At 49.7% G+C, this 24,135-nt stretch overlaps 1 pseudogene; it reads left to right on the top strand.

Annotated features, from left to right (window-relative positions):
- The first annotated feature begins 18,768 nt into the window (after positions 1-18,768).
- Positions 18,769-24,135, top strand: part of LOC138526944 (cholesterol 24-hydroxylase-like) — a 309,525-nt pseudogene continuing 304,158 nt past the window's right edge.

The raw sequence follows: 24,135 nt of genomic DNA, 5'->3' as shown, positions 1-24,135 counted from the left end.
GACCAGTACAGTGTCCCCTACTTCAATAGTCTTTTCCTGCAGGTTCCGGCGTGCACTTTCCCGCTCGTTCCTGACCCTTCGCTCCAGGCGCACACGGTTGTTGTTGATCACCCCTGGGCGGCGCCCCTCTACCTCTGGCAGCAGTCCTCTGGGGCAGCGGTTGAGTAGTGCCTCGGCTGGTGCGACCCCGGTGGACTGATGAGGGGTTGTCCCATACTCCCAAAGGAATTCAAAGAGGTTCTGACGCAGTTCCCCTCCTCCATCCAACGAGATTCTAAAGACCTTATTGAGCGTTCGCATGAATCGCTCGACCTCACCGTTCCCCTGGGCCAGAGTGGGGTGACCCTTCGGTGTTTGATGCCTCTCCCCTCTAAGTACCTGGCGAACTGCTGCCCATGGAACGGTGGGCCATTGTCCGAGCATAGCTCCATGGGGAACCCGTGGGTGGCAAACATCTTCCCCAGTGCCAAGATGGTGTGATCACTGACAGTAGACTCTACCGGCTCCACCTCCGGGTACCGTGACCATTGGTCCACCACCGCCAGAAAGTACAAGCCTCGACCTGTGGAGCCAAAGTTGGCATGCACAGTGCCCCACGGCAGCTCACTCCTCTCCATGGCTCTGATTGGTGGGCCTTCTCTGCCGGACTGGCCGCCTGGCACGGAATACATGTGCACACAAACTCGTCCACCCTTTGCTCCCAGTCAGGGAACCAAACCTTCAGTCTTTGGTGCGCCTTGGTCTTGGCGGCTCCCTGATGTCCCTTGTGCACCAGATGTAGCACCTTGGTCACCAAGGCCCGCGGGATAACAATCTGACAACCTTGTAACAGCAGGCCGTCCTCCATTACCGAGAGCTCTGGCACACCTTCCACAGTGCTTGGAGGTCCTTTTGAGCTCCGGCCTCCCATCTGGCATTGTTTGTGAGCACTTCTCTCCACTCCCCGCTGTCCATTGCCTCCTTGATGACCAGGAAGATGTCATCTTCTTTCGTCGCATCCGCAATATCCCGTCGTGCCAGGGCCACCGACAGGGCCACCTCCACGACATTGTACACCATCTCAGTAAAGTCCACCACTTCAGCGGTGTCTCGGGGGCGCCAGGTATTCTGCTGGGTTGTGGGTGCCCAGGCAATACTGCAATTTGACACCATACTCAATCAGCGACAGCATCCACCGTTCGATGCGTGGAGGTGGCTTGGCGGAGGCGCCCACCATGATCGGAATGAGTGGCTTGTGATCGGTGATTACCACCACAGGTTTACCTAATATATACAGCCTAAAGTGCTTGCAGCCCCACAGAATGGCCAGGGCCTCCCGCTGAATCTGTGAGTACCTTTTCTCGGTTTCTGTGAGCGCCTTGCTGGCATATGCTGTCGGGCACATGAGTCCATGTGAGTCTGCCTGCAAGAGCACTGCCCCCAGCCCGACCGGGCTGGCATCGACGACTATCTCTGACTCCCTGTCCGGGCTAAAGTAGGCCATGGTTTCCTGGCCCGACAGTGCATTCTTTATCTCAGCGAATGCCTTTTGTTCCTTGATGTCCATGCCCTTGCAACATCTTTCCTCGTCAGTACACGTAAGGGATCTGGCAATGATGCGAAATCATGAATGAACTGCCCGCAATAGTTCACCATGCCAAGAAAGCTTCTTATCTCAGCTGGCGACTCTGGGGGGGCCGCCTCGCGTATGTTTCTTACCTGCTCCGGGTCGGGCGATATACCTCCTGCATGGAACACAAACCCGAAGAATTATATTCGGTCCTTGAGGAACTCACATTTCTTTCGGTGTAGTGTGAGCCCTTGACTCTTGAGCCTTTCCAATGCTCGGTCAGCCTCTTCAAGTGTTCAGACTCCGACTGTGCAAAGACCAGAATGTCATCTGACATGATAATGACACCTTTCAGTCCCGCCAGGGCTCCCCGGATAACATTCTGGAAGACTTCCGCCACTGATGAGACACCAAAGCTGAGACTTTTAAACTGATATAGCCCTTCGTGGGTCATAAATGTAGTTATATAACGTAACTCCGGATGGAGTTCCAGCTGGTGATACCCAGATCTCAGATCGAGCTTGGAAAAGACTTTTGAGCCCTGCAGCTCACCCACTATGTCATCCAGCGTGGGCGTGAGGTGACGTTCCCTCTTTATGGCGGCATTTGGCAGTCTCATGTCCACACAGATGCGGACGGCACCTGGTTGCTTGGGCTTTGGTGCCACACTATGGGGGAAACCCACGGCGTTGGGCCCTCCACCCTCTTGATGATGTCCATGTCAATGAGCGACTGGAGTTCCTTTTCAGCCTGCGCCCTCAGGTGGAATGGAATTCTTCGCTGCTTGAGGGCTGTTGGCCTCACAGACCCATCAATGTGGAGCCTAATAGGGTCTCGTTTCAACTTGCCCATGCCCTGAAAGATACTTTCGAACCGCTGTAGTAGGCGATCAATGTCCGTATGGTACACTGCCAGGGTGAAATGTACAATGTCTAGGGCTTCAGAGGCAGCACAGCTCAGCAGGGAATGCGGGCTTACATGACTCACGAAAAACCTGGCTGTAACGCTCACCTGATTCCCACGGAGGCGCTGGTCTAGGCAGGAAGGTATCTGTGACTCGAAAAGTGATGTGCAGGACTCGATTGGCTTCTGGGGCTGAGCCTCTTCGCACTGTGTGTCGAAATCGAAGGGTGAGATTTCTGCAGATGAAAGAATATATGGGGTTAAAGATCTGGGCAATTGAGTGTCCTTCTCTCTCTCTCTCTCTCTCTCTCGTCTAAGCTTCTCCGTAGAGCCCCCAGGTCAACGTGCTCACCTTAGATAGGTGAATGCTGGGCTCTCCATCTGCGTCTGGTGCAGGGTGCCCTTGCCAGTTCCTTCACTGGGTGAAACGTAGGCCTCTTAACATCAGAGGATCGCAACCGCCGTTAACAGCACGAGCGGTGAGTTTCCGGACACCTTTTAGTCCATATAATCTTTAGGTGCGTGGACACGTAAGTATTGAACAGGGCTCAGAATAATGCTTTCTTCTATTTGTTTTGCAGGGCTCTAGCGTTAGAAGATGGAATGAAGAGAGCCAAAGCTGGAGCCAGAGCCTTGGAAAGAAGCGCTTGGAAATGCGTGAGTAAATGCAAGCGCTTTAACTGTCTCTTTCCTTCACAGCTGTGAGTTCGTGCTGAAGAGGTGCTGGAAAACGCCGGAGTAGTTGCAGGCGCTCTATTGTGGAGAGCGCGATGGGCGTAAGTAAATACCTGTCTAATGTCTCTTCTTTTGTCTTTCAGATGCTGGGTTGCAGTTTTGAAAACATCCGGAATTCGCGGATTGCCGGTAAGTAATAACTATGCTTTTGTCTCCACAGGCGGAGGTGCAGCGTGAAGAACTGGTCGCTGCCGATGGACCCGGTAAGGAATGCGTTGCATGTGAAGTCGTCGTGCTAACCTGTTGTTTCTTGTCTTTTACAGGCGCTGCTGAAGACTGGATACTGGAATGGTAAGTATTGTTCTTGCAGGTACAGGATCGGAAGAAGAAAAGCTGGAACAGACTCGGTGAGCGTTCTGCTGCAGATGCAGAATAACGCGAAGCACGCTTCATCAATCGGGTGTGGTTTAAATAGCCTAGGAGTGATGAGGCGTCTTCCTCCACGGCCCCGCCTAGGTAAGAAAAGAGTTCCTGTTCCAGAAGAGTTCCAGTGTTGTATCCAGGGCGTGGAGCTTGCCCCACCCAGGTAAGAAAATAGTTCCGGCTTACAGAGGATTCCTATGTAGCTGGTAAGTAAGCAGCATGGACTGCTGCAGGTAAGTCCACCCAAGCATCTTCACACATATTATGAGCCAGGCGCTTCCAGTGCCGGGACCGATGGCTTTGATGAGCCTGGTGCCATCGGCGCCAGGACAAGGTCCAAAAGGTCCCAGTAGGGACCGGCTGGTGCCTAGGCTTAGGATCAGGGGCCTGCTTCCAAGGACGTTGGGCTGGTCCTGGCTCCTTGGAAGCAGTGATCATGACAGCACCCCCCCTCAAGGCCCCTCCTAAGCGTGTCTTCTCCGGGGGTTTTGGCTTGTCGGGGTGATTCAGATGGAATTTCTTGACCAGACGAGGTGCGTGGACATATTCTGAGGGTTCCCAAGATCTTTCCTGGGGGCCGTATCCTTTCCAATCAATCAGGTAATATAATTTAGATTTGGCGATTTTGGAGTCTAGGATGTTCTTTACTTCGAATTCAAGTTCTCCTTCTACCAAAACAGGTTCTGGGAGTTTAGTCAATCGGGTCTCTGGTTGTACTGGTTTTAATAAGGAGACATGAAAGACTGGATGTATTTTCATATGCGCAGGTAATTCCAATTTAACAGCCACCGGATTAACTATGGCAGAGATGAGATAGGGTCCAAGGTATCTTGGGATGAAGGTATGGGGTCCTTTTAGAGGCAGGTGCTTAGTGGATAACCAGACCTGGTCTCCTACTGCGTAGTGAGGGGCCTCTTTACGGTGTCGATCTGCTCCTTTTTTTAATTGAGCTTTAGCTCTTTGCAGATGGGCAGTGGCTTCCTTAAAAGCATGAGTGATCTCCGAGTGCAAGTAATCCACAGCAGGTGTTTCGAATTCTTGGGGAGGATCCAGGTTAGAGGTTCCAGGATGGTGTCCGTATAATAGGAAGAAGGGAGTCTTCCCGTTTCCAGAATGAGTCGAATTGTTGTAAGCGTATTCAGCGATCCAAAGAATATCCTTCCAAGGGTTTTCAGTTTGTTGGAGCATGCAACGTAGATATTGCTCTAAAGTCTGATTCGTCCTCTCGGTTTGTCCGTCAGTTTGGGGATGGTGACTGGTTGAAAGTCTTACATCAATTTGGGCTAGACGACAGCAACTTCGCCAAAAGTGGGAGATGAATTGACTTCCCCTATCGGAGACCAAAACCGAGGGAAAACCGTGTAACCGAACAATGTTTTCTAAGAATTCTCGGGCCAATACTGAAGCTGAAGGTAGGCCCTTCAGGGGAATGAAGTGAGCCATCTTGGAGAATAGATCCACGACTACTAAAATGGTATTATACCCTGAGCATGGAGGTAAGTCCGTGATGAAATCCATGGACAGGGTATGCCATGGACAGGGAGGGATGTCTAATGGGTGTAATAGGCCGGCTGGTTTCTCCTTCTGACTTTTATTCTGGGCACACACACCGCAGGATATTACAAAGTCTCTAATATCCTTCTTCCATGATGGCCACCAGAAATGTCTTTTGATCTTTTCCATGGTTTTGGTAATGCCAGGATGACCCTCCATTAGAGAGTCGTGATAACAGGAGATTACTTGTTTTTGTATTTTCTCACAGGGCAAGTACAATCGTCCTCAGAAATATGGTAGGTCTTGATCCACTGAGAATTCTTTTCCCTTTAATTGCCAGTCCTGCAAATCGGCCGGATTTAGGAGTGATTTGACTGTAGTCTTGACGTCTTCAAAGGATTGAGCGCTGACCAAACCCAAAATCCTTTGTTCTGGGATTATGGGTATTGGTTCTGGATTGGTCAAATGTTCATCTACTCCCATCCGGGAGAGAGCATCTGCCTTTCCGTTTTTACTGCCTGGTCGATAAGTAATTATAAAGTCAAACTCAGCCAGAAACAGAGCCCAGCGAAGCTGTCTGGAAGAGTGAGCTTTGGCTGTCTTCAGATATTGTAAATTGCAGTGATCAGTCATTACGGTGACTGTGTGTCTGGCTCCCAAAAGATAATGCCGCCAGGCTTTAAAGGCCGATCTGATGGCTAAAAGTTCCTTGTCTGTAATTAAATAGTTGATCTCGGGAGCCGAGAATTTGCGGGACCAAAAGGCTACAGGATGTAATTGGTGTGTGACCGGATCTCTTGGTGATAAAACTGCCCCCATAGCAAGACTAGAAGCATCCGTTTCCACGATGTAGGGGAGTTCTGGGCGAGGATGTTTTAGAACAGGTGCAGAAATGAATTTAGCTTTTAAGTCCTGAAAAGCTTTTTCTGCTTCAGTAGACCACTCAAAAGGTTTGTTCTTCTTTAACAGAGCGGTGATGGGCTGGACTGTCCGAGAGAATTCAGGAATGAATCTGCGGTAAAAGTTAGCGAAGCCTAACATGCTTTGAACTCCTTTTACAGAGGTTGGTGATGGCCACTTAATGATTGCATCGACTTTCTTTGAATCCATATGGACTCCGTCAGGTGACAATATGAATCCCAGGAACTCAACTTCAGTTACGTTGAAAACGCATTTTTCAAGCTTAGCAAAAAGGTTATGTTGACGCAATCTCTCGAGAACCTCTTTGACGTGTCTCTGGTGTTCCTCTTCAGATGATGAATAGACGAGGATGTCATCAATGTAGACAACAACACACACATCTAAGAGTTCTCTAAGGACATCGTTCATAAAATACTGGAAAGCGGCAGGAGCGTTACAAAGTCCAAAGGGCATCACTTGATATTCGAACAGCCCATACTTGGTGCGGAATGCCGTCTTCCATTCATCGCCCTCTTTTATTCGTACCAAGTGGTAGGCTCCTCTGAGATCCAACTTTGTATAAATACATGCGTCTTTGACTTGGTCCAGGAGTTCAGGGATCAAAGGTAACGGGTGTCTGTTTTTAACGGTGATTTGATTCAGGGCGCGGTAATCTATGCAAGTCCTAAGGTCTCCTTCCTTTTTCGGAACGAAGAACAAAGCCGAGGAAGCTGGAGATTTTGAAGGACGGATAAACCCGTTAGCTAGGTATTGGTCCAGATATTGTCTGAGGTGAAGATTCTCTGGCTCGGTGAGGGCATAAATCCTACTACAAGGAGGAGTTGTTCCGGGTATCAGGTCTATTTGACAGTCGTAGGACCTATGAGGAGGCAGGGTGTTAGCTTGGTCCTTCCGAAAGACGTCTTGGAATTCCTGGTATTCGGGAGGTAATTTGGGAACCTCGGAAGAGATCGCTGCCAGTGAAACATCAGGCCGAGGATAACAAGTGGTAAAACATTCTGGAAACTGAACCGTCTTTGCTCGCCAATCGATCTGAGGATTGTGCTTCTCTAACCAAGGAATTCCCAGAATGATCTGGAACTGAGGGGCCTTGATCACATCGAACACGATTTTCTCCCGGTGTCCATCTTGGCTCACTAACGTCACTTCTTGGGTGGCATGCGTTACTGGTCCGGAGGCTATCTCCGTGCCATCCACTGTAGTAATGACGTCTTTTACTGCCTTAGGGACAAGAGGTAGATTCATCCTTGATACCATTTCACGGTCCACATAATTACCGATTGCTCTGCTGTCGATGTAAGCTTCAATTGCATGCAAACGATCCGGACGTTCTGGGCTAATGAGGACCATAGGCACCACAAAATGCGAGGTCACGGGACAGATTTTAATGCTCGGCAAGAGGACCTCTACACTTGTCGGGCTAGGTTGTTTCCCTGCTCAGAATTTTGGGTACAGGTATCTGCGGCTCCTACAGCCTTCTTAGCTGGTTTCACTGGGCAGTCTCGAAGAAAGTGCCCCGAGTTTCCGCAATAGAGGCATAATTGCAGCTGTCTTCTTCTTTCCCGCTCCTTTTGAGTTAAAGGTCCTTTCATGCCCCCTAGTTGCATGGGTTCCACGGTGTCGGCTCCCCTAGTAGAGGTCTGTGGTTTAGAAAATACTCGGGTATCAAATTTGGAACGATCAGCCTTCCTGTTCTGTAATCGGTGGTCTAATTGGACAACTAAGTCAATATAGTCTGAGCATTCTTGTGGAGGATTCACAATTTGAGCTAACACATCCTTGAATTCAACACGCAGGCCTCTGTAGAAAAGCGTTATTCTTTTATCCTCCGGCCATTGAGTTTCCACTATAAGTCTATTGAATGAGGCAATATAAGTCAAGAGGTCTTGATTACCCTGTCGTAACGAAAGGAGTTCATTGTCCAAGGCCTGCCCCTGGGCATGTCTTGCGAACAGTTTCTCCATGCTGGACTGGAAGGCCTGAAAATCGTGAAGGACCGGATCATCCTGAGTGACCAAAGGGATCGACCAATCTGCGGCACTGCCACTGAGATAAGAAAGCACGAAAGCCACCTTGGTCTGGTCTGTTGGAAAGGCAGCTGGGCGACATAAGAAGTGTAGGCGGCACTGGTTGATAAACACTGCAAATTTCTTTGGGTCACCAGAAAAGCGTTCGGGTGGAGCCAAAGGCACATTACCGGGTAGATTGATTTGCACTGGATTTGAGGATGCTGAAGGGTAACTTACTCCTGGAGCGGGCAAAGGAGTCTGTCCTGTCTGCGTTTGTAGTAATTGCCTAGCGAGGTCCTCCGTTCGCTCCTTAGATATTATCAGCTCTCTTCTCAAAGAGTTTGTTTCCTGACGAGATGCATGTACCTCTGCTCTTAGTTCCCCAAGCAATTGGGCCAGTTGGACTGTGTCCGAGGTTTCCATTGCGCCTGGGTAGGAGTTTTGTGGTGGGCTTCGCGTTCTGTAACGCTCACCTGATTCCCACGGAGGCGCTGGTCTAGGCAGGAAGGTGTCTGTGACTCGAAAAGTGATGTGCAGGACTCGATTGGCTTCTGGGGCTGAGCCTCTTCGCACTGTGTGTCGAACTCGAAGGGTGAGATTTCTGCAGATGAAAGAATATATGAGGTTAAAGATCTGGGCAATTGAGTGTCCTTTTCTCTCTCTCTCTCTCTCTCTCTCTCTCTCTCTCTCGTCTAAGCTTCTCCGTAGAGCCCCCAGGTCAACGTGCTCACCTTAGATAGGTGAATGCTGGGCTCTCCATCTGCGTCTGGTGCAGGGTGCCGTTGCCAGTTCCTTCACTGGGTGAAACGTAGGCCTCTTAACATCAGAGGATCGCAACCGCCGTTAACAGCACGAGCGGTGAGTTTCCGGACACCTTTTAGTCCATATAGTCTTTAGGTGCGTGGACACGTAAGTATTGAACAGGGCTCGGAATAATGCTTTCTTCTATTTGTTTTGCAGGGCTCTAGCGTTAGAAGATGGAATGAAGAGAGCCAAAGCTGGAGCCAGAGCCTTGGAAAGAAGCGCTTGGAAATGCGTGAGTAAATGCAAGCGCTTTAACTGTCTCTTTCCTTCACAGCTGTGAGTTCGTGCTGAAGAGGTGCTGGAAAACGCCAGAGTAGTTGCAGGCGCTCTATTGTGGAGAGCGCGATGGGCGTAAGTAAATACCTGTCTAATGTCTCTTCTTTTGTCTTTCAGATGCTGGGTTGCAGTGTTGAAAACATCCGGAATTCGCGGATTGCCGGTAAGTAATAACTATGCTTTTGTCTCCACAGGCGGAGGTGCAGCGTGAAGAACTGGTCGCTGCCGATGGACCAGGTAAGGAATGCGTTGCATGTGAAGTCGTCGTGCTAACCTGTTGTTTCTTGTCTTTTACAGGCGCTGCTGAAGACTGGATACTGGAATGGTAAGTATTGTTCTTGCAGGTACAGGATCGGAAGAAGAAAAGCTGGAACAGACTCGGTGAGCGTTCTGCTGCAGATGCAGAATAACGCGAAGCACGCTTCATCAATCGCGTGTGGTTTAAATAGCCTAGGAGTGATGAGGCGTCTTCCTCCACGGCCCCGCCTAGGTAAGAAAAGAGTTCCTGTTCCAGAAGAGTTCCAGTGTTGTATCCAGGGCGTGGGGCTTGACCCACCCAGGTAAGAAAATAGTTCCGGCTTACAGAGGATTCCTATGTAGCTGGTAAGTAAGCAGCATGGTCTGCTGCAGGTAAGTCCACCCAAGCATCTCACACATATTATGAGCCCGGCGCTTCCAGTGCCGGGACCGATGGCTTTGATGAGCCTGGTGCCATCGGCGCCAGGACAAGGTCCAAAAGGTCCCAGTATGGACCAGCTGGTGCCTAGGCTTAGGATCAGGGGCCTGCTTCCAAGGACGTTGGGCTGGTCCTGGCTCCTTGGAAGCAGTGATCATGACACTGGCCTTGACCTTGTTCAGCCCGTGTGACAATGGAGCCACGAAGACAGCCTGAATCGGCAGGGGCGTGTCTCCCCCAAAGGAGTATATCCAAGCTTTGGACTCCTCTAACTTGGGAGGACCTGGGAGAGCCTCATAGTGTTCAGTTGCTAGGACACAGACCGACGCACCTGTGTCGATCAAGACAGGAGTGAGCACATCGCCAATGTTCACTGTGCATGTCAGTTGCCTGCTCTACTTCACTCCAGTGGCAATGCTCGAGATGAAAAAGATCTCTTCTTCATCTTCCTCTTCCTCCTTGGCAATGTCCAAAGCCTGCACACCCTGCTCGATCGTAGACACACTCCTAAAGCATCTGGGGTTGCCCCTGCTTGATCTTGCCGGCCCACTAGATGCGCTACTGGGGTCATGGCCCTGCACACTCTCACGTAGTGTCCTGGTGTGCTATACCTTCCGCAGACCCTTGTCTTTGCAGGGCAACCCCCAGCATGTGGCAGGTCGAGGGACTGTCCGCTCTTTTGGGACCCCAGCGCGACCTCCCTGGGTCAGAGCACCCAACGGCAAAGGCATCCTCAGTCTTCCATGGATGCACTGCCGTGTCCATCTTCGTGCCTCTAGACTCTGCCAGTTCATATGCTCGCCCAGTGTCCAGAATTTGCGCCAGCATCAGGCCTGGCTCCCTAAGCACTTGCCTCCGCAATTTCCCAGAGCTGCACCCCTGTATCAACTGGTTCCGCTCCATCTCCTCCTCTTTCACCCACCTGCAGGTGCTTGTGAGGTGCCTCAGCCTTGCACAGAACTGGTCCAAAGATTCCTCCCCTTGTTGCTTCTCCGCACACATGACAAATCTGTCGAAGTTGACATTCGCCTTGGGGAGGAAGTGGTTCTGGAAGGCCTGTTTCACTGCATCATAGGTGACCACCTGAAGGTTTAGCGAGTCAAAAATCCTGTGGACCTCCGTGCCAGCTGAGTACACCATCGTGGCCACCTTCGCATCATCATTAGTCTCACCCGAGGCCCTGAAAAACATTTCCAGTTTCTTCACCCATAGTAGCCACTTCGGCCCCAGTTTGGATGGTGGGCCTGAAGTGTCGAACTCGGGCATGGGTGCCAAGGTGCTGTGCATGGTGCAGGGACTGGCATGGGGGCACCCTCCTCTCCTTCCTCCTCACCCATGGTGGTGTTTGGGGTGAGGATGTGGCAGCAGGGTCAGCCCAGAGGTGTTCTCCACTAACCTTCTCTTGGATGTGAGAGGTGTACAGGATCAGATGGCCCAGGTTGATGATGGGGTGGGCCTGCAGCTGCAGCAGGTGATGCCTTTAGCCTTTTCCAGGTTAATAACCACACCCCCTTGTTCCTACAGGGCCATGGAGTGTCCAGAAATGGATTGATGAAGTCTAGATCACAGCCGGTGCACGAGCACCCGTGTGGGCCGCAACCGCCATGATCCGCATGCTCCCAAGATGGCCGGCAGCCAACTGCGTAGGTCCGTGACCGCGTGGGGAGATACACTTTCTCCGACAATAAATCAGCCAGAGCAATGGTGCGTTCCCCTCAGCAGCGGATCCTCGTCGCCAGTGTTGGAAGGGGCGTGTGACCCCCCGGATCCCCCACACGCATACACACACGCAAACGCATGCATGCAGAGAGAGACATGGGAAGCGTGTTGCTGGTACGGGATCCCAGCGGCAACAGGCGACCGGGACCTCCTTTATTCACTACGCGCATGCACGAGCCGGAACGAGGCTCATGCATGCTCACAACGGTTGCATACTACGCAACAACAAAGTCTCTTGCCCCCTATGTACACAAGGTACCTTGACACGGGAGCTGCAGGGGGTGAGAAAGCAGAAGGAATCAAACACAGCGCAATGATATGAGAACCCTTCTCCCCCCTCGTCATAAAAGACCCTCACGGTAAACATGATGGTGTACCTGGTGTCCTGCATAGTCTTTCGCAAACAACCTTTGGGACTGGTCCATGTTATGTCACACAGACTGCATACCTCCTTGATATAGGCAAAAGAAGCAAGACTTTTGGCAGGCCCTATTATGCTAGCTCCTGGCTATCCAAACAACTAAGGGGTTCTCTCACTTTTCCACCCAGACACGTATTGAAAATAAACAACAGAATTCTAAGAGAAAAACTGAAATCTTACTAAATACCTAAGCTTACCTACATAACTTGGCAAAAATTGTGACTTCTAAAGTCTCACGGATTGCAAGATGTGGAACATGGCTCACTCTCCTCTTTTTAAGGGTAGAGGTGCATCTTGATGACGAAGAATGTACAAATGCTACTCTGTAGTGGCAGCGGCTATCTTGGAATGGGACCCGTAATCAAAATAGGAATATTGCATTCGTCCCACCCTGGTGGCCATCTTGGATTCGGACGTACCCTTCAAAAAAGTCTTCTGAAATGAAAGCCCTGATAACGCAATAGTCAGGATACCTCCTAGTTCAGCTGGGTTGCCATAAATGATCTGGGAGGAGAGGGGCATTTCTAATGGGAACTCTCCTCTCTTTGGAAACCCTAACAATTGAAACCCAACACTAATAAGCACCTCTAAAAACCATGATCGCCTTGCCAGTGTCCACAAAGCTTTTATTTTGAACACTTATCATTACTATCCGAGGGTGCGTTCTCAGTAGAGGGGCTCCCACACTCCTTTGTAATCTTGTAAAACTTGGGGTTTTACCCTAAGTTACCTAGGGTAATCCAGCCGTGTACCCCTTGCTCACTGTGCCTTAGAGAGGCTCAAGTTCACCTCAGTGAGGAGGCCCAACAAGGTTGAAACAAGTTTCTGGGGTTGCTGATGGTACTCTTGTTCAGAGGAGAATTGCCATAGCATGCCGGTGCTGGACTGCCTTTGTAGGTGGGACAAAAACCGATATACAAATGGATATTTATCCTCTGTGAAGGGTGCAGTGAGTTAAAACATGGTTGTAGACCCTCATGAGTGGAAGAAATTCCATAGAACAGGGTATTTGACCCATTCTTGTTCTCAGTAAAGGAGCTTCCACACGGCTTTGTACTATCCAATTAATAATTTGCTTCAATCGTTTTGAACTATATTCTTGCATACCCCAAGAAGACTGAATCGAGAACGTCTGAAGGAGACATTTACTGAGACATTTTCTTGTAAATATTAATAATGTCATGACTGTGCCATTGGAGCACCAATTAGCACCCATTGTGGACTATTTGGGACTCATTCATCACCATAATCCTCCCTGGACAATACCTATTCATATTTCTGTCTTACTTTCCATTTGCAAGACTTTGCTACTTCATTATTTAATTTCACAAACTACATAACCAATAATACACCTTGTGGCAGTTCACATTCCCTGGCTATTCCTATGCAGCAGTCTGAGAACTACAATCCCCAGAAGCCCTAGAGAACAGTGCTGCTTTCCCTTTCCCAGGTCCGGAGAGGGAGGAAGCAAATTACCTTCAGGTGTGGTGCTCCAGGTGCTGCTAATGAGCCTGCTTCTGCACTGGCACTGGATGAGTCTGTATTTAAGCAGCTGCCTGCAGGAGCACAGGGCTCTTGCATTGAGTTTGCTCCCGTTGCCATGTGCTTTGATCCTTGGATGTCTGCTGTGTCGTATTGCTTCCAGAACCCGCTCCTGTGCTAGTGCCTTGTGTTCCCTGCATTGCAGCCCTGCTACTCTGCCTGCACGCCCCCTGCCTTCTGCCCTGCACCTCCGTGCTTCCTACACTGTAGCCCTGCTCTCATGCTTGCAGTCTTCTGTTCCCTGTGGGTAGCCCCTTGCTGTATGCAGCCCCTGGCTCTCTACCAATTGTTATCTTGTTCCCTGCCTTTAGTGCCTTGTTTTGTGCCGATAGTCTGTGTTACCTGGCTTTAGCTTCCTAGATTCCAGTCCTGAGTTTCCTTGTTATCTGTTCGCAGTCCTGCCCTTGTTATTCCAATCCAGAGTTACAGGTCCATGAATTCCTTGTTACAAGTCTGCAGTTCAGACCGTGTTATCCTAGTCCTGAGTTTTCTTATTCCTAGTCTATAGTTCCGTTTGCTGGTTCATGATTCCGGTCCTTAGTCTCTCATCTGCAGTTTCAGTCCTTCTACCCTTGTACTGAAGTCCCTGCTGCTTGCTTATGTTTTTTCTTCCTGTTGTTGCCCTGAACTTGCTCACTTTGACTTCCTATTATTTCCCTGGATATTTATTTTGCTGTTCTTATCCTCACTTGTGCTTGTGTAATTTCTTTGTTCAGAGTTTGGCTGCTGGGTTTCGCAGCAGTCAATCTCTGCCCCTTTCCTTTGTTGTGTTTCAGTATTGTACCTTGTGCCATAATGTTAACAGTTTATTGAGCACATGGAACCGTGGGTAGCTGCACCTTCTATCTCAAGTCTTACATGCACTGGCAGCCGTTAGGTAGAAACTGAAAAAGGCCCGTGCTCGTGGTGCCTATCGTATGTATCATGGAAACTTGATTTTAGTTGCTACTCATTAGGCGCGTGTGCTGGACTTTATATATATATAGGATTTTTCCTTTGGTCCTAAAATAATATTTTGTACAAACAAGTGGTGCTGACACGTGTTTCGACCATTCAGGTCTTTTTCAAGGCTGCCCAGATTTCACAAGTCTGAAATTTCAGACACAGTATTACAGTCGGAGGGGTGAGTAGTGCATGGTGCATGTGGAGTGGAGTGAAGTGCGTTCAAACCATATTTGGTAAAGTGACATAGTGTCAGATTTTAGATATTGCATTTAATCAGATTTGTAGGTATTTGCATAGTTTAGTTAATAGTAAGCATAGATACAGTTACATATGATTTTGCAAAATAACACTGTAAAGAGAAGAGTTGATGAACACATGTTAGTTTTGTACTTAGGTTGTTGGATTGACACTGTGGAGTGGAGTTAGTTGAAAAAGGCGGGGGATTGAGCTCACCTGGTGGGTGTATGGCCTTTATTTCTTTTTCAGGTTTGGATGCAGATAAGTATATCACAGGCCCAGTGGATCCTTTGATGTTGAGGGGTACGCAGAGGTTTGTCAACCCTAGTTCCTGGTAGTCATAAAGGTAGGTGGGAAAACCAATTGGCAAAATGTAAAGGCTGTTGTGTTAGAGCTGTGGTGTATTGGGTCAGGTGGAATGCTCTAGGAGGGTGGCGGTGGGATGGAAAGTGCTGGTCTGCTGGGTAGCATGTGGCTGGGGTTCAATTTGGGTGAGAGGAGGGTGTAATCATGCCAGGGTCAAGGAATGCGATTATCAAGATGGTTTCTGGAGCGAATCGTGAGTAGGGTGGAAATGACATTAGACATGCGATTTGCTTGGAGTGGTGGTTTACTCGTGGTGCCCTTACTGTAGTGTGCATACAATTCGTTTGAGTGCCCGTGGAGTGGCACGGGCCAGGAGGCACAGTCTGCCCAAGTTAAGGTGTTCCATGGGGAACGTGGGGGAGAGAGTGAGGCGGGCCATGAGGTACGGATTACCCCCCGGTTCAAGGAGTTCAATGGGGAATGTCGGTGGAGAGAGAGTGATGCGGGCCGTGGGATGCGGATTGCCCATGGTTCAAGGAACAGGGGATCGGGTGCCCGGGGACGTAAGGCACGGGTTGGCCCATGTTTCCTTTGAAAATGTGGGTTGGCTTACCTTGAGTCTGGCTGTGTTCGTCTGATTATGATCTGGCTACACTGGAGTAACAGGATCATACAGATTAAATAATATGTCGCTACTGAGTGGCCAATAAGTGCCTCCTCTAATTGGTTGAAGTTATCCCTTTCCTGATTGGCTAATATGAACTGGCCCCATGGCACTCCACATGCACCATGCACTATGCACCACTCTAACTGTAATACTGTGTCTGAAATTTCAGACTTGTGTAATCTGGGCAGCCTTGAAAAAGACCTGAATGGTCGAAACACTTGTCAGCACCACTTGTTTGTACAAAATATTATTTTTATATATAATTTTACCAAATAAAACCAAGAAGAAATATTAAAATGTTGTCGTCCATACCTATATACTCATCTGAGTAAGAACCAAAGGAAAAATCCTATATATATTAAATCCAGCACACGCGCCTAATGAGTAGAAACTAAAACCAAGTTTCCATAAATTAACAGTGTGCTGGTTCCTGTTTCGGGAGGCAGTCCCTGTTCAATTCCTGCTGGAGCCATACAGGCTTCAGTCTTGTGATTGCTGTTGCCTTATTCGTGTCTTAGTGTCTAGACAAAGACATCCACTCTTGCTGCTCCTTTCCACAAGCATTCAGAGTTGGGCCCTTTAATAGTAACCAGCTCAGAAGCTACAGTTTCCACTGACCCTGTGGGAAACCTTTCTCCCATTCTGTGTACACCACTATTGAGAACCTAACATGTTTGTCTAACTGGTACTCGCAGGCACTTTCTGTTCACTGCCTTTTTTGCCTGTCTGTAGTTATTGCCTATCCTTTCTTGTCTGCAGGATTCCTTACACTCCTGTCTCTTGTGCACTTTTCTCCCCTTAACTTTCTGGGCACATCTCTGCCTTCAAGTTTCTGACAAAGAAGGTGATTTTGATACATTATTTTCTATATATGTTCATGCATAGTTACCTGTAACAACATCCACTGCTTTGAAAAATTGTTCACTTTCTTCTTATATTGGTATTTTTGTATCTTAGTTATTATCATGTGATTTATAGTCGCTTGATGCATCAGGTGACATCCAACTTTTCTGCTCTCACAGCAGCAGCAGTTGAAGAGTCTTAGAGTTGCTCAGCCCTCTTTAAAAACATGAACCTTGGTGAATTTAATTTATAATGCAGTACATTATAGTCACAGAAATGAAAATAAACGGAACTGTTCCTTACGCCCTTTTCAGTTTCCATGTTTAGAACACGTAACCCTTGACATGAACAGTGTGCACAGCTAACTGAGTGCTTAGGAAGTATCATTACCCTAACACTATTCAGTGCTGGAAATGAAATCATGGATTGGAGGGAGCCCACCAGTGATGGAGGAGGGGTTGGGGGTTGGCGCGACTGTTGCCACCCCCTCCCATAAATGTTTTTGCCTCTCAGAAGATTAATCATGAACACCTGCAGAATAACCCAGGAGAGCCCCATTTCCTAGAATGTGCTGGCAAAATATAAAAGGGCCACCCGCACCTTTTACACCTACAAAGCTGTATTCAAATATGTCCTGGAGAGTACAATCCTAATGAGCGATTTCACAAGCACTATGATCAGACCTTCATGTGCTCTTCGGTGTAAGTGACTCACCCAAGCACACTAAACACTGGAGGTGCAGTGTTCACTGGGATAAGAGCTTGGGGGTATTCTAGATCCGAGAGCCAGGGAGACAAACGGAGAGGTCAGATTAGTTATTTCATCCCCATCCTACCAGAAGTGTTTGATTCAGGAGTGATAATGACTGCCTGCACAATGATGTCCTGTCTCTAACACATGCCTTTCCTGCCAGAGGAGCCCATCCTGATCCCTGTGCACGTCATTATCACAAAGTAACACTGACAGCTATTGTGTTCAACCGTTTGAGTTCCTCAGTCTGTGCCTGCAGAAAGGGGTTAGAAATCCCTAACAAACATGGTCGCAGAGGTGGCACGACGGGTTCCTGGAAGGAAGCCATGAGCAAGTTGCTCCCTAAGCCCCAATCAGGAGGTGCAGAACACAAGAGGTGATGACTGGAATGTTGAGAATGAATCCTAACCTCTGGCATTGCTCTAGGCAACCCTCCAGACCATCGTTCTTCACCTGCCAAGCCATTACAGAAGGGGAAAGACCATATGCAAATCAGTCTTGGTCCCATTCCAAACGGGGCAGTCCAGCCCGAACTGCTGGGTCATATCCCTTCTGCACGAGACCACAAGCATCCTCAAACATATTTGGGCCTCGTTGGGCCTAATCAGTGAGGATTAGCTTAGGTCTCTAGGCCCAGCAGGTGCAGGACCCACGTCTGGCCATACCCGTACCACTCGGGGTGACTACATCAAAACAAAAGAGGTGATGGCTGGAAGGTTTAGAATTAATCTTAACCTCCGGCATTGCTCTGGGCAACCCTGCCGACCATCATTCTTCACCTGTGCGGAGATGCTGCAGGAGCTAGCCTGCCCTTCCAGGCCCTGTCTGAAAAACAGGCCATTGCAACTGAGGATTACGGGATATCGGAGGAATAAGAGCGGATGAGGGGCAGGACCACTAAAAGTTAGAGATGTTTCTTGGGGAGGCGACACGTATACCTCAAAAGTAAATACTGGGACGAGGAAGAGCGGCGTGGTGGTAATACCGATTTGGCGTCTAGCCATAAGAATACTTTTCTCTCCACAAAAACAACTCCCAGGAACCAACAGCTAAAAAGATGGCGAAGAAGCTTGGTGTAGGGGGGCAGGCGACCCTTCCCCTCGCCCTTCACCTACCGCCCCACTCAGTAGGTAAAGTCGTCGATTTTTTCTTTCCATTTTGCATTTGTGTTAAAAAAGAACTACAAGAAAGTAAGCTAAGACAGTTAACAATCTTGGGTTGGACAATGCATCACGTGAGCACTCAGGAATGTCGTCTAACTATAACCATGTTGGTGTTGTCGTTTGTGGTGAAAATGTTTTGTTTTTTGCAATACTTACCCTTGAACATGGAAAGCTGTAAAAATCCCCATGGGATATATTTCAAGTGATGTGATGGGCAATAGCATATTGCTGAGTCATTCGGCAGGCGTGCGACTTTGCTCAAGATCTGTCAGGTTGCAACCCAGCTTGAGTTTACGCAAGAATATTCCCCCTGGTCGTCTCTGCCTCCCCCTTATCTTGGCAACGGAGAAGGGGAGACAGGCCGCTTAACTGCAGGGCACCGGCGACTGCACACTCGCTTACAGCTCAAGTAGAGAATGCCCTTGTCTAGATAATATCCGTGCTCTGCATGTGTAACGGGCCCCCCTTGGCCTGCTCCCAGGCCCAGGAGAGCAAACGACCTTTGCCTCGCACTGAAGATAGGAACCCGGGAACGGCGGAAGTTCACTGGCTGCAGAATTAGTGCGGAAGAAACATAGCGCCGGGTAAAACGTCAACATGGACGTGTGGGGTATCATGTCCTGGCTGCTGCTGTCTGTGGTGGGCGCCGCGGTCCTTGCCTTCCTGCTCTTCTGCTGCTACATGCAATACATTCACATGAAGTACGACCACATCCCGGGACCCCCGAGGGACAGGTGAGAGATGCCAAGAGTGCATTAAAAACGTGACGTCCACTATATGATTTGTCACTCTTAACATTTACCCACGTGCCGTGGTGGACATGGAAATAAAATAAAGGGGGATCCCACAAGGGGTGGGGTGGGAGCGGAGTTTGGAGGAGGAGGCGGAGTTCTGAAAGAGGCGGAGCTGGCAGTTGAACTCTCCTAAAAAGGACATTTTTCTAATTAATAATTTAATAAGCATTGACAATGCCAATAGTTTTGGGGTTTACTGATTTTCTTTGCGTGTTGCTTTTGCAGCTGAGTGCAAGGAGGAGAGTGCAAAGTTTCAAAGGAGGATGGATGGATGAGGGGTGCAGAATGGGAATAGAGCAAGAGAGGAAGCCATTGATAGAGGGTGCCATTGATAGAGGGTGCCATTGATAGAGGGTGCCATTGATAGAGGGTGCCATTGATGAAAACAAGAGGAAATATGGGAGAGAATTGATCAGAATAAGAGGGTAAGAAATAAAGAGAGCTTCTGAGAGATAGGATGAGAGGGAATATAAAGAGGGGGTAGAGTGGGGGTAAGGTGGGTGGGGGAATAAAGGGTGCAGGGTGGGTGGAGACAGAAAGAGGGGGTGCGGTGCATGATGGGGGTAAAGGGAGAAGCGGTAGGGATGAGTAGAGAAAGAGGGGTAGGATGGGTGGTCATACAGAGAGAGGGTAGGGTGGGTGGGGATAGAGAGAGAGGTGCGGGGACCTATCTGCGCTTAAGTGTAAACGGATGGGGATAGTGAAAGGTAGGGTGGGTGGGGATAGAGAGAGAGAGAGGTAGGGCGGGTGGGGATAGAGAGAGAGGTAGGGCGGGTGGATGGTGGTAGTGAGAGAGAGGGTGGGGTAGAGAGGAGCAGGGTTAGAGTGGCTGGGGATAGAGAGAGACGGTTAGTGTATAGAGAGTGTGGATAGAGGGTCCCTCTGGAGCAGTACCTGCTCCCCTCTCAGGATAGATCTTTGACCTGCAAGAAAAGGAAATTCCACGGGAGCCAGATCTCGGAGGGCGGGTTGGGGAGGGGCATTGATACAGCAAGGGGTGGGGCGATCACCCCCTGTGCCTGGATTTAGAAGTTGCTGATGCCCTTGTCGAAATGCCCCAGAGCAGCAAACAACTGGTTATGGAGAGAATGACATGCGCACTTAGCGGGCACTGAGTTTTGACAGCAATATTGATATGATATATGATATGGCATTTATAACGCACCTATACACAAGTGTTTCAAGGCGCGATGAGGCAAGGGAGGGGGAATAGAGGGAAGACAGACGAACGATCTTACTAGGCCAGGTGTCATTCAGAACGCGCAAGTGCAACAGAAGGGGGAAAGAAAGTGCGGGGGGGGAGTGCAGTACATGGGATAATAATAATCACATAAAATAAACAAAGAACGGCCAGCTGGTGGCAAGTGCAGGGTAAGTGCAAACATAAGTGCTGGTTAGGGGACTGTAGGGATACAGAAAAACAGTCCCCCGGTGCAGGATTGCCAGGGGGGCAGCGCAAGCATGCAACTAGCAGGGCTAGGGCCCGAGTTCAGATGGGTAGCCAGGAACCTTTGCAGTCTCATTGTCAGCCAGGAATTCAGCAGGGGAGAGGGGGGGAGAAAGCAGAAGCAAAGAGGAATGTTTTATGGTGCTTCCGGAACCGAAGATGGTTCTCCTCAAGTTTCAGGGTGGCGGGGAGACTGTTCCAGAGAGAGGCCCCAGCCGAAGATAGAGATCTACCCTCAACTCGTTGCTTGGAGAAGCAACTGACCCTTAGGGAGTTGGAGGCAGAGAGAGAGTTGAAGGTATTGAGGCCCTAGGCCCCAGAAGGTGTTGTGGACGATGCAGAGGGTTATGAACTTAATCCTCGCAGCCGCAGGGAGCCAATGCAGCGATTTCAGTCCTGGAGAGATACGATCCCTGGGCTTGAGGCCAAGGACAAGTCTTGCAGTCCTATTCTGGATGAGTTGCAGAGGGCGTAGAGTAGAAGCAGGCAGATTTAGAAAGAGGCTGTTGCAGTAATCCAGCCTGGTTAGAACCAGAGTTCTGGAGACATTGAGCTTCTGGGTGAAGGAGAGGAAAGGAAGAAAACCTCTGAGGAGGTGCATCTGGTAGTGTGACTTCTTAGAGATGTCAGAGATGTGAGGGGAGAAAGAGAGTGTGGAGTCGACGCTGAACCCCAGGTTTTTAGCCTTGCAGGTGGGAGCAGGAAGAGGGCCAAGAGAGGCCGGCCAGATAGCTGCAGGAAAGGAGGGAGTGGGTGTGCCGATGAGGAGAATCTCAGTCTTACTGGCATTAAGGCAGAGGTCATTGGCGGCACATCACTCCTGGATAGCAGACAGACAGTCAGAGATGAGGGAGGGGGAAGAGGTGGCTGAAGGTAGCCTGAAGATTAGTTGTTGTGTCATCCGCATAGCACTGGAAGTTGGGGCAGAGAGTGGCAATGTGGTGGGCAAGGAGTGCAAGGTATTGGTTGAACAGCCAGGGAGAGAGGTTAGAACCCTGAGGGACACCACAGGTAGAGAAAAAGATAGCAGAGAGGAAGGACCCAAATTGTACCTGGGATGGTCTGTCAGAGAGGAAGGAAGTCAGCCACGCCAGGGCCTGACGGGTGATACCTAGGTTATCACAGAGACACTTTAGCAGGATGGCATGGTTGACAGTGTCAAAGGAGAGAGATCAAGCAAGATGAGGACACGGGGTGTTAGAGTCAAGGTTGGAGAGCAGTCTTCACAGATGTTCAGGAGAGCAGTTTCCGTGCTTCTGGCAGCTCTGAAGCCAGAATGATGGTCATGAAGACAACCAATAGATTCAGTGTGGAGATTAAGCTGGGAGATGGCCAGTTTCTCCAGGAGCTTGCCAAGGAAGGGAGTGATGGAGATTGGGCGATAGTTGGCCGGGCAGGAGGGATCAGCAGAGGGTTTCTTAAGAAGAGGGTGCACAAGGGAGTGCTTAAGGGGGGATGGGAAGACTACAGTGGCGAAGGAGTGGTTGCAAAAGTCAACCAGATCAGGAGCCAGGGTGTCAATGAGGTCCTTGATTGTTTTGGAGGAACAGGGGTGAACCTGTTTTGATGAGCACCTGCACTGCCTCCCTGGCAACCCCCGCACCTGGGGACTGTTATTCTGTATCCCTACAGTCCCCATACCAGCACTTATGTCTGCTCTTACCTTGCCGCCATCTGGCTGTTTTATTTATTTTATTTATTCTACTATCCCATGTACTGCACTTTCCCCTCTCCCTTCACCCACGCACTTTTCCCTTTCCCCCTTCCTATGCACTTGCACAATCTGAATGACACCTGGCCTAGTAGGATCGCTGTCTGTCTTCCCTGTGTTACCCTCCCTTGCCTAGTTGCGCCTCAAAACACTTGTGTATAGGCGCGTTATAAATGCCATATCATATCATATCATAGATCGTACTTGCAGAAGGATCAGAGGAAGAGCAGGGGGTACAGGGAGGGAGGGGAGAGGAGGAGAGTGAGAGCAGGATGTCCTGGGTTTTACAGATGAAGTGAGAAGCCAGTGCCGGGCAGAGGGTCTGGGAAGGGATAGGAGAGGTAGAGACTGCAGCAGGATTGGCCAGTTCCTTGCATATTTTAAAGAGTTCAGCTGAGTTATTAGATGCCAACGAGACGCAGGCTTGTATATGAGCTCTCTTCTTGGTGAGGGCAGAGAGCCGGAATTGCCTTTGGAGCAGGAGGCGTGCCAGTTTGTCCGAGGATGTACAGGAAGCACGCCATTTCCTCTCAGCCACCCTGCACTTGCGTTTAAGGGTGACAAGGTCTGAGTCATACCAGGAGTTGCACTTGGCTTTGGGCTTCAAGCGGATCCTCATGACAGGGGCAAGAACATCAAGAGATCAGATATAGCAGAATGGAGCACGGAAAGGGCTGTGTCAGGGTGTGAGTCAGCCAAAAGGGGTTAGAGGGGTGACAAAGTGGCAGCGAAATCCTCAACTGATACAAGCTTTGTGGGTCGGATGCCTGAGAAGGTGGGTGGCAGTGATGGAGGTGGCTTGGCCTGTGGGGTAGAGAGGGCGAGGTGGGAAGAAAGGAGAAATTGATCACTCCAGGAGAGAGGAGTGGTTAGAGGGATAGAAAGGGGAAGGTCTGAGGAGATCAGAACATCCAGAGTGTTCCCTGCAGAGTGAGCCGGGCCAGAGGGGCGAATGGTGAGTGAGAGAGAGTCGCAGAGGTCACAAACGAGTCCAGAGGGAGGACAGGAGGCATCCAGGTGGATGTTGAAGTCTTCAAGAAGGAGTTGAGTGGTCGAGCCCAGGAGTGAGGAGGAGAGGTCCGCCCACTCAGAGAGGAAGGAGGAAGTCTAACCAGGTGGACGATGTATAGTAGCCACAGTAAGGGAATGGCTAGGGGAGAGAGAGAGCCTGCAGACGAGGCATTCAAAGGAGGAGTAGGCATGCGTAGGGATGACAGAGGCAGGAATCCACTCAGGGAAGATCAGGGCTACACCCCCTCCTGAGCGGTTGGACCTGGGCGCAGAGAGGATCTTGTAGCCGTCACGGAGGAGCGTATCAAAGCTTGTGACAGAGCTGGCATGAACCATGTTTCAGTGAGACCGAGGACATCGAGGTCAAGTTCTTCCAGAAAGCGGCATATGTCGGAGGAGTGTTTGACAGCTGAGCGAGAGTTAAGAGTGGCCATATGGAGGAGGTTGCCATCTTTGATAGACTTCCGGGGGTTGGTACAGATCAGAGGTACGCCCTGGGGAGGTGTGGAAGGAGCCTGAAGGGGGGCAGAGAGGGAAAGAGATGGCAAGGTAGCCGAGGAGGAGGCTGCGGCGGGAGGCGAGGAGGCCGTGGAGGGGGGTTGAGGGGACAGCAGGAGTAGAAAGGAAATAACAGTTGCATAAATAAATACTGTCCTTCGAAAAAAGCTTTTCAGTGCAGCTTATGCGCACATCCAGACAATCACATGAACCTTGCATGAAAACAGCCTGTTCAGTCTTGCTGCTTTCTATCCCTTGATTCCCATCATAGGATAATAATTATCTCCAAGAAAGAAAGCAAACGGAGGGCCAACTCGAGCAGATCCTCGGAGAGCACAGACACAGCTTTAA

This window comes from Ambystoma mexicanum, chromosome 14, assembly GCF_040938575.1.
Source record: "Ambystoma mexicanum isolate Mex_15411 chromosome 14, UKY_AmexF1_1, whole genome shotgun sequence".
In the NCBI taxonomy this organism is placed as follows: Eukaryota; Metazoa; Chordata; class Amphibia; order Caudata; family Ambystomatidae; genus Ambystoma; species Ambystoma mexicanum.
Note: the sequence above shows the minus strand (reverse complement) of the source record. Positions and strands in the feature narration are given on the sequence as shown.